Raw genomic sequence first — 11118 nt, 5'->3', positions numbered from 1 at the left:
CACTGTTGCTTAGTGTTTGCTTTCCACAACTGAAGCCCAGAAGAGCAACCTTAAGACCAGAGGAGAGTTTGCGGACGACAACACCTTTCAGCTTTACCTAATTTGTCAGGAAAATGGCCTCATGTTCTAGAATGAGAACCTGGGGCCACAGCTTTACAGGGGTCTCCAGTCTTTTTGGCCAGGGTGGCACTTTTGCAGTGTTGAGGATATCTTGCTGGCACTCTCCCAAAAGGGATACTGGGGAGACTGGCCTCTTCAGGCAATGGCTGGCATGGGGCCCAGCACCTTCACGAAATTCCAGTTAGACCAGCTGCTGTCTGCCCCCTACCCCCTGCCCCCTGGAGCAGGAAGGTAATAGATGCCACAGAAGCGGGTTACAGTCATGTATGTGGCAAGGTCAAGGTTCAGGAGATGGTTCCAAAGAGGTCATGAAATGGTGGGGTTCAGTTAAGCAGAAACAGAATTCAGCTGGATATCTGGAAGAATTTCTTCATAATAAGAGCTGTTCAGCAATGGAGCGGATGGCCTTAGGGACATTCTCCTTAGCCAGAAGGGCTTAAATGAAAGCTGGAAGGCAGTCCCTTGGGAATGCTTTAATAGTGGATTCCTGCACTGAACAGGGGTTGGACCAGATGGTCTCAGTGTCACCTCCAGTCCTTACATTATACAATTCTATGGCTCTCTAATGTCTCTAATACATTTTTTTAAGTTTAAAAAAACTCATTTTTTTTTTCACAATGGCAGTACTATTTTTCAGTATCACAGGAGTGAATGTTACTTTTCCTTAGTATGAGTATGTATTCTATGATTTTCATAGCTATTGCACAATGACTACATGTGGAAAAATATTTTCTAGTTTATTTTTCCCATGAGTTAGATTTAAACTTAAATGATCAGGCTCCATTATTTAGGCTGAGTGTTCAAAAGCCAGCTCATCCACGATTTACTGTACGTCGGTTTTGTTCCACCACTAAAACAGAGAAGATTTATCTTTGGGCAAATTTCTTTTCAGCTTTCCAAGGTCCTTGTCAGTAGAAGTCAATCTTTTGGGTTTGGCACTAAGTTTTTGGCTCCAGCAACTTATTCAGAATCTAGCAGCAATGAATTCAATAGGAATTTTATTCCTAGGAAATCAATATAGAATAGCAACTTACAGTATGCTCTGAAATTGCCAGATTTCCTTGTTAGACATATTTTGTAAATGTAGGATTTTGGAGCACATCAAGGTTCATAATGTCCCTAATACGTAAATGGAAATAGTTAACTCAGGAGACTGAGAAGAAAGCAGGAGGAAATAAAAACCTTACACCTTTCTGGTGTAAAAGATGGGCAAGATTCTCAAATTGCAACATGCAGTGCTTATTGCATTTTTGTGTTTTTGCTTCAAAACAAGCCGGTGTAGATCCAGGACAACTTACAAGCTTCCAGCCATGTTGGAAGCAAAATAAGAGGGCTGGAACAACACTTTGCCACACTTCAGCTCATGAGAGATGAAGAAGTGTTCTTGGCCTGAACGCAGGACTTCAAGGGAGGGAGGACCACACCTACCCTGCAAAGAGGTGAAAAGAGGAATGCTGAAGGTTCAGGATGTGGGTGTGGGTGGAAGAGAGAGGGAGTTGGGTCAGAGGGCTGAAGGAGAAGCCAGTCGAGCATGAAGGAGGTGAAGTTCAATATAAACATTTTGGTGGGGCTGCAGTGAGAAGAGGCGGAGACTCTGAAGCTGCCACGGCTGGAGTGAGACGCGGCAGAGCCCAGCCGTCTCACAAGCCAGCCTTCCGTGGATGCAGACCAGCTACAGACAGGCAGCAGCAATTGTCCCCCCTCCTCCCCAGTCCCATTTATTTATTTGATTTGGAGATGCCTGACCCTCACGAGACTCTGGGCAGCTTACACAAAAAGACCAAATAATTAGAATAATTTTAAAGAAATGCTTCCAGAGGAGTAAAACAGCCAAACATGCCCCAAACTCCAAATAGCTCACCAGGGCCTGGGAGCAGAGCTGCAGTTTCAGTGACCTCCAGAACACCATACGGATCTCTGGAGGTGATGCTATTCCGGAGGGCAGGCGTGGCAACAGAGAAGGCCCGCAATCTAGGTCCTATTAAGTGACATGGTGTAATTGATGGGACCCAAAGCACCCCAAGGCCATCCAATCGTAAGGACAGTCAGGAACTACAAGAGGCGGACAGTCCCCTGACAGCCAGGTCTTCCGCCATGGAGGGCTTTATAGGTGGCAACCAGCACCTTGAATTGCACCTGGGAGCCAATGGCAGCCAGCGGAGCTCACAAAGCAGGGATGATACATGGCCATAATACAACCCACCCACCACTGTCTGTGCCACCACCTTCTGGACCAGCTGTAGCTCCCGAGTGGTCTCATGTAGAGCACGTTGCAGTAATCCAGCTGAGCAGTGGTGAGGGTGTGAGTGTCCATCTGAAGGGCCTCCCATTCTAGGAAAGGGCACATTTGGTGCATCAGATGAACCTGTGCCAATACCCTCTTGGCCACTGCTGCCACCTGCCACCTCCTTCCACCTGATAAGAACTGAGAGGCAACTCTGAAGAAGGGAGCAATTACCAGGCTGAAGTATGGGGGCTGGCAGGGGGAGGAGAATATAAGGCCAAGTATGAACTAAAGGAGATTTACGATTTGGGTGAGAGGAGGAGGATTCTCCATCCTGACGGAAGAGGGCTGGAGAAAGAACGGTGCCAGCGTGACCTTTATTGCTAGGAAAGGTGGGCAGTTAAAATGCAGTGGAAAGGGAAATGTGTAACTTTGTTGGGTAGAGTAAATGCTGTAAATGATGTCCTTTTTGCTTATGATTATAGTATTAAGCACAGACGGATACGCTTGTATATTGTAGGCTTAATACACCAGGATATAGTTTGTATAATAAACCTACCTCTTGTAGTTAACGGAGAGGAGACGCATTCAGCCTTTTGATCTGTGGCTTGTACCCTACCTTAAGTGTTAGTTAAGTTAAACCAGCATGCTGGCTGGGGAATTCTGGGAGTTGAATTCCACACCTCTTAAAGTTGCCAAGGTTGAGAAACGCTGCGTTAAAAGATAACAGCAAGAGTCACTTCATGTCATGCGCTGCCTACCTCTGAATAACGTTCAGACGCTGGTTTGCAAATCAGGTTCTGGTTTATTTCAGGGCAGGTACAACGTTGGTAGAAAAAAGCTGAGAGTGACAGGAGCGCGCCGGTGCGGGGTTTAAATACCCCGCGCCGGTCAGCGCCCCCTCGCTCTCGGTCACGTCACCCCCCTTTGTCCCATGCGTTGCCCTGCCATTGGTTGAGGGTTTCCGGGATCGCCCATCCTCAGGTTTCCATTCTTCTGCTGATTGCTTTCAGCTGGGCGATCCCCGTTGTATTGCCGCTGATGGCTTGGGTGGCTCCGTGATTCGTTTAGCTATTGTTTGTTAGCCGTTAGTCGTTGTGGGTTGATGGCTACTTAACTTGTGCCCCTTCACTTATTTCCTTGTCATTGTCATGAGTGCCATTGCGCTGATGACTTTAGCTCAACGGCACTCATGACATACTGCCCCCTTTTCGAATAGTGTTCTCCCCCGGTTTTCTTGGTTTTCCCCGTGGAGCTGTCAAAACGCCACATTTTTTTTTTTTTTTTTTTTTTCAAAGTTCCCGCCGGAGTAGTTGTCGCCCCTCCCTTTGCTCCTCCCTCTACCACGTGCCTTCCCAGGGTGTGTCCATGGTGCGCATGCTCGGGTTCTGACCTGGCGTGCGCATGCTCCAACCACACCCTGTTTGTTTGGCTCAGTTCGGCGAGGCGAGAGGCGTGGCTGGTCGGGTGCTGCTCAGCTCCAGGTAGGGCCCTTCTTTTCTTATTTAGAGTGCGTCGCCTGTGTTGTGTCTCCTGGGCGTTGCCCCCAGGTTGCCCTGTTGCCTTGCTTGCCACTCCCCCGCGGCCGGGGGGCGGGGGGAGGGTGCTGGCGCTCGTTTGTCACCACCCCGTGGGCCCGGGGCGGGGGGAGTGAGTCCCGGGGGGGGGAAGGTCCACCCAAGTCGCGGGCTTGGGGGGGGCCCTTTCCCTTGGGGCACGGGAGGCGGGGGGGGGCCTGCGGGGGGGGGGTTGGTTTTGCTGCCCTTGATTGCGGTTTGTCGGGGTATGCCCGGTGAAATGCTCTGGTCAGGTCAGGCGCGTTAACGTTGTGCGCCGCCACCCATTCCGGGTGGGGGAAGTGTTTCCACCTGACCAGATAGTGTAGAGTTCCTCGTTGCTTGCGGGAGTCGAGGATGTCCCTGATCTCGAAGTGGTGTTGCCCGTCGATCATTAGCGGTGCGGGCTGTGGCGTGCTTGGGTGCCATCGGGAGGTGGTTGCCGGTTTTAGGAGGCTGGTATGGAACACCGGGTGGAGTCTCCGGAGGTTGTGTGGCAGGTCCAGGCGTATTGCTACCGGGTTCACTATTTGCGTGACTCGGAACGGCCCGATGTACTTAGGCCCCAGTTTTTTCGAGGGTTGGGTTGACTTTAGGAACTTGGTGGAGAGATAGGCCATATCCCCCGCCTGGAACGTCGGTTGTTGGCGCCGGTGCTTGTCGGCCTGCTCTTTGTAAGCAGCCTGTGCCTCCTTCAGCGCCGCCGTGATTACTGGCCATGCTTCCGCGATCTTCCGTCCCCAGTCGCTGGCGTCCACCTGGGGTTCCGGGGGTTGAGGTAGCTCCGGTATGGGGACGAAGTCGCGCCCCGAGACTACTTCGAACGGGGTTTTCCCCGTGCTCGTGTGGACGGCGTTGTTGTATGCGACTTCGGCGAACGGGAGCAGTTCAGCCCAGTCGTCTTGGTGGTAGTTCGTATATGATCGTATAAATTGCTCTAAGGTGGCATTAAGAACCTCAGTGGCTCCGTCCGTCTGCGGATGCCAAGCCGTAGATAGGGCCTGTTGGGTCCCCGTCAGCTTCAGGAAGGCCCGCCAGAATTTGGAGGTGAACTGTGTGCCCCTGTCGGTCACCACACGTGCGGGACATCCGTGTAGCCTGTACACGTGGATGAGGAAGAGTTTGGCTAGTTGTTGTGAGGATGGGACCGACGTGCAGGGGATGAAGTGGGCCTGCTTTGAGAAGTAGTCCTTCACCACCCAAATGGCCGTTTTCTTCTGGCTGGGTGGGAGGTCCACTATGAAATCCATAGAGATTTCCTCCCATGGGCGGGAGGGTTCTGCCACCCGTTGCAATAGCCCCGCGGGTTTGCCTGGTGCCCGTTTGGCCCTAGCGCACGTTGGGCAGGACGCCACGTAGGTTTTTACGTCTCGCCTGAGCGCGGGCCACCAGAATTGGCGCCGTGTTAGGTGTAGGGTCTTGAGGAACCCAAAGTGTCCCGCTTGCTTGGCGTCGTGTGACCTATGCAAGATCGCCTGGCGTTGCGGGTCCGGGACGTAGATTCTGCCTTCCCCCCATGCCAGGTCTTGCGCCATCGTTACCTTGTCGGGGTTTGCCAGGAACCAGGGGTCGGTTTTGAGGGCGGCGGCGAGGTCCGTGCGCATTCCCCCTGGTAGTTGCGGTTGGCTTCTTTCCGTCGCCGGTTGTCCCGCCGTCGGCTGCGCCGTAGCGTCGAGCTGCCTCCGTGCGCCGCTTCGGGTGGTCACGGCCATCCCCAGTTGCGAGGCGGATAGGACCGTCCCAATGGTGTCTGGGGCGGGCTCTTCGTCTTGGGGCAGCCGGGAGAGGGCGTCGGCCAGGAAGTTCTTCTTGCCCGGCATGAACTTCAGCTGGAACTCAAAGCGGCTGAAGAATTGGGCCCATCGGACCTGTTTTGGGCTAAGGCGTCTAGGCGTTCGTAGGGCCTCGAGGTTCCGGTGGTCCGTCCAGACCTCGAATGGTTGGGTGGCTCCCTCGAGTAGGTGACGCCATGTCTCTAGTGCCGATTTCACCGCGAAGGCTTCTTTCTCCCAGACGTGCCATCGCCTCTCTGTCTCGGAGAACTTCCTTGACAGGTAGGCGCATGGTTTCAGGAGCCCCGTGGAGTCTTTTTGTAGCAGGATGGCTCCCAGGGAGAAGTCTGAGGCGTCGGCTTGGACCACGAACGGCCGTTCTGGGTCCGGGTGCGCGAGGATTGGCTCCGTCGTGAACAGCGCTTTCAGCTTGTCGAATGTGGTCTGGCACGCGGGAGTCCAATTCAGCACTGTGCCTGGGTTCTTGGCGCGTCGGGTGTCCCCCACCCCTTTGGTTTTGAGGAGGTCCGTTAAGGGGAGGGCTATCTCAGCGAACCCCCGGGCGAAGGACCTGTAGAAATTCGCGAATCCCAGGAAGCTCTGTAGTTGCCGTCTGTTGCGGGGCCGCTCCCAGTTTAGCACCGCTTCGACTTTTGCGGGGTCCATTTCGATGCCGTCCCCGGAGATTCGATACCCCAAATAGTCTAGCCGCTCTTTGTGAAACTCGCACTTTGTAGGCTTTGCATAGAGCTGCGCCCTTCTGAGCTTGTCGAGGACTTGCCTGACTAAGGTTACGTGTTCCTCGTGTGTTTTTGTGTAAATGAGGACGTCGTCGATGTAGACCAGGACCCCTTTAAACAGATGTTCATGCAGTACCTCATTGATGAGCTGCATGAACACCCCAGGGGCCCCCGCGAGTCCGAAGGGCAGTACCTTGTACTGGAAGGCGCCTAGGGGGCAGTTAAACGCCGTCTTCCATTCGTCCCCCTCCCTGATTCGGATGCGATAGTACGCCTCGCGAAGGTCCAATTTGGAAAAGACTTTGCCCGTGGACAGGTGGGCGAGCATGTCCTTCACCAGGGGTAAGGGGTATTTGTTGGACAGGGAAGCCGCGTTTAGGCCCCGGTAGTCGGTGCAGAGCCGTAGGGTCCCGTCTTTCTTCTCCCGGAATAAGACGGGGGCTCCGACCGGTGAGCATGCTGGCTCTATGAATCCCCTGTCTAGGTTTTTATCGATGAACTCCCGGAGGGTTGCCATCTCCTTCGGGGTCATCGAATAGATCTTTGGTCTAGGTAGGGGGACGTCGGGCAGTAGGTCGATCCGGCAATCCGTCTTGCGGTGGGGGGGTAGTTGGTCTGCCTCTGCCTCTCCGAAGACCTCGGAGAAGTCGGCGTATTGTTCTGGTAGGTCTGCTGTGGTAGCGGCGTTGTCTTGTGTGGTCGCCTCCGCTCGTCCTACCGTGGGGTTGCTTTTGCCAGCTGGTACTGGTGCTCGATACTCGCCGTCGCCGAATGTGAAGGTGCGGGTCGCCCAGTTGATCCGCGGGTTGTTTTTCGCGAGCCATGGCATCCCCAGGACTGCAATGGGCCGTCCAATGGGCGTGACTACGAACGATGTGCGCTCGGTGTGAGTGCCCATTTGCAGGGTGACCGGCTCGGTTTGTAGCGTGGCTGGTTTCCCTCCCGCTGTAGAGCCGTCCAGCTGGTGGAATGCCAGCGGCGTGGGGAGGGGGAAGCAGCGGAGGTCGAGTTTGGCGACTAGGTCGGGGTGGATGAGGTTTTTTGAGCACCCCGAGTCCACTAGTGCCGCGGCCGTGGTGGCTCCGTTGCCGGCAGAGAGCTAGATTGCTGCCAATATTACGGAGCTTTTGTCGTTTCGTTGAGGTGGTCCGCGTTGCTGTCCCACCGCCTGCCTCGCCACGCGTCTCAGGGCAAGCGGGGAGCATTTCCCGCCGGCTGGTCGGGGTCGGTATTGTCCTCTTCCCCCCAGTAAGCGTCCCAGCCCTCTTCCGGTGTCGCTGTGGCCACGGTCATTCGGCGGTGAGGGGGCGGCCCCGGGTTGGGTGGTTTGGGGCTAATTTTCGGGGCGGGCTTGGGCGCGCTGGTCGGCGGTCGGTTGGCGAAGCAATCCGCCGTCTTGTGCCCTAATTTGCCACACCTCCCGCAGGGCTCCCGGTTGAACTTCTTTTTTGGGTATATGGGGCCGGCCATCCCCCCGTGTGGTGCGGGTACCTTTTTCCCGACATAGTTTGTGTCTTCCGTGGTTGTCATAAGGAAGGTGCGGTGCGCGTGTTCGGCTTTCCCCGCGAGGTGGATCCACCCGTGTAACGTTTCTGGGTCGTTGCGGTAGAGGGCCCATTGGAGCACGTCGCGGTTGAGCCCCCTTTTGAAGATTTCCAGCAGGGTGGTCTCAGACCAGTCGCAGACCTTTCCCGCGAGGGCTTTGAACTCCAGGGCGTAGTCAGGGACCGTGCGTGTGCCCTGTTTAAGTCTCTGGAGTGCGCTTTTCGCCCGTACTTTAGCTAGGGGGTCTTCGAAGTAGTTTTTCATCTCTTTGATGAAAGCAGGGAAGGTGGCGAGGGCGGGGGAGCTGGACTCGTACAGTTGGACGTACCAGTCCGCCACCCTGTCTTGGAGTTTGATCGCCACGGCGGCGATCTTGTCGGCCTCGGAGTCATAGGAGTGTCCGTGCCTCCCCATGAACTCCCTAGCGTTGGTAACGAAAAACGAGAGTTTTGAGGGGGTCCCATCGAAGAAGATGGGGAAGTCCTTTGGGGCCCGGGCGTTTTGTGCGGCCCCGCCTCTCGCTTCCCGGGGTGTGGTGTCGGCCGCCTGTGCCGTCTGCTGGCTCTCCGCTGGCCCGTGTGGGTTCGGTGCTTCGCTCGGGGTGTGGGCTTGTGCGGGGACGTCGTTGGGTGGCGCGGGGGGCATAAGCGCCTGGAGCATGGTCCGGAGTTCCGTCAGCTGAGCCCGCATGGCCGCGAGTTCAGCTCGTGCCTCCTCGTCCACAGCCCGCGCCGCCGCTGGGGCCGGTTCCGTTGGCGCGTCCTCGGGGGTGGGTTGCCGGTGGGGTTCATCGTCCCTCCGCCGCGGGTCCGCTTCCTCCTCCGTCTGATGGGTGTCTCCGTCGTCCTCCTCCGAGTTGAGCACCGTGGGGCTGTCGCTCCACGCCCGTTGCTGGGGTGCGATGTGGGGCGCGGGGTCCTCCGCTGGTTTCGGAAGTCGTGCTGCTCCCTCCCGCGGTCGGGTTGCCTCCGTCGCCATCTCCCCTTGGGGTTGGAGCTGAGGCTCGGGTCGGGTGGGGTGGGCGTCCATGGCTCCGGGAGTCCGCGGTGCCTCTGGCCTCGGTCGGTCCTCCTCTGTCTCTTGCCGCGCGGCTCGCCCTCCTTGCCCGCGCCGTTCCGGCCTCATCTTGCTGGTCTTCTCGCCGTCTACTCCTCCCGCGGCTCGTTGTCGTCCGGTGGGGCTCGGCGAGGCTGAGTTTATGACTCTCAGCTTTATGTCATGCGCTGCCTACCTCTGAATAACGTTCAGACGCTGGTTTGCAAATCAGGTTCTGGTTTATTTCAGGGCAGGTACAACGTTGGTAGAAAAAAGCTGAGAGTGACAGGAGCGCGCCGGTGCGGGGTTTAAATACCCCGCGCCGGTCAGCGCCCCCTCGCTCTCGGTCACGTCACCCCCCTTTGTCCCATGCGTTGCCCTGCCATTGGTTGAGGGTTTCCGGGATCGCCCATCCTCAGGTTTCCATTCTTCTGCTGATTGCTTTCAGCTGGGCGATCCCCGTTGTATTGCCGCTGATGGCTTGGGTGGCTCCGTGATTCGTTTAGCTATTGTTTGTTAGCCGTTAGTCGTTGTGGGTTGATGGCTACTTAACTTGTGCCCCTTCACTTATTTCCTTGTCATTGTCATGAGTGCCATTGCGCTGATGACTTTAGCTCAACGGCACTCATGACACTTCAGTACTTTAGGTTTCTGCAAACATTCCCAATTAGTGACTTCACTGGACCAAGAAGAAAAAAATATTTCCCTGATGGAGGATGCAGTGAGAAGGGGCCCAGGCTGGGCACCCTCTGGTCTGGATTCCTGTAGCAAACAAGGGCTCACGCTTCCCACTCTGGCGCCAGAAAGCTTGATTCTTCCTCATCACTGCTGTGGTCTTGAACAGCCCCTTGGGGCTAATGGCCTTTGGAAGCTGATGAATTTTTCCAGAGGGCCTTTGAGGCATGACTATTCACTGTTCGTTGACTGCCTTGTTGCATTTATATTCTTATTTATATTGTCATTTACTGATGCAGCTATTGTTTGACTTTGTTGTATAATTTCTGAGCACTCTGTTATTGGAATTTTTGTAATATGGACCTGTTGCTCTATTTTATGTTGCCATGTTGACCTCTGTTTCTGCTGGAAGTCAGTGGCCTACAAATCCCACTTCCTTCTCCTTCTCCTTCTCCTTCTGTTCCCAGGCAGACCCATTGGCTTGAGATGTGCTTTTGATCCCTGGACCAGTAATGTGACAGAACAACTTTCAAGATTCATCAAGCCCACCAGCGAAGGTGATCTCTTCTTGCTTCTTCATGTGAAGACAAAGCAGAGGACACTTCCAAGTAACTCAAGAAGGAAACTCTCTTCTTATCCTTCTTTCTAATCCATGGAAGGAAACTGGATGGGAAAAGAAAAATACTGCAGTTGAAGAGGGGACTATGAAAGTGTGATGATGCAGAAGGTTTGGTTCCTGGGGAAACAGCTTGCACCTTCTGCTCAAAGGGCTGCTGGCACAAGGTGAGACTGTGCTCCTAAGGACTGGGACATCTGGCCAGAACATAGACGACTAGAGATTGGGAGGCTGTAAGCTGCGTCCTGAGATGGGGAGAATACCCAGAAATAAGAACTTCTGCTCTCTTGAAGGAAGTGAGAGGCAATAGAAGGAATAGACCCTATTAAACCTCTCAATAAAAGAATCAGAAAGAACATTGCCTCATAAATTTAATAGCCTTTGTTGCCTTTACAAAAATAGTCAATTTATGGGAAATAAACAAGCTGAATTGGAACTCCTCTGCCTGGAAGGCAAAGAGGCTTCTTGATAACCTTCGATCATGATGCTGATCAGGGAAGACTTAATCCATTGATAGTGGTTGATCCTTTGCACAATGTGCTTGGCTTGGGGACTGTTCAGCTGGAGTGCATGTACATGATACATGTGCCTGTGTTATGCAACCCCCTCCAGTTGGGTTTGGTTAAGGATCAATGCATTTTACCAACATAGAAAAGAGCTAATTCATAAACCAGGTTAAGCATATTTTATAAACATAATTGCATTCTGGGACAAAGGTGGAGTTAGCATCTTGGATGAAACTTGTTGCTCCCAAGTTTCTATGCTATGCAACCTTTAATAACCCTAACATCCATTGGGAGATGATGGCTGTACATAGATGACATAGCTAGACCTA

The sequence above is a fragment of the Candoia aspera genome, chromosome 3, assembly GCF_035149785.1.
Source record: "Candoia aspera isolate rCanAsp1 chromosome 3, rCanAsp1.hap2, whole genome shotgun sequence".
Classification (NCBI taxonomy): Eukaryota; Metazoa; Chordata; class Lepidosauria; order Squamata; family Boidae; genus Candoia; species Candoia aspera.
This window is presented reverse-complemented; position numbering follows the sequence as displayed.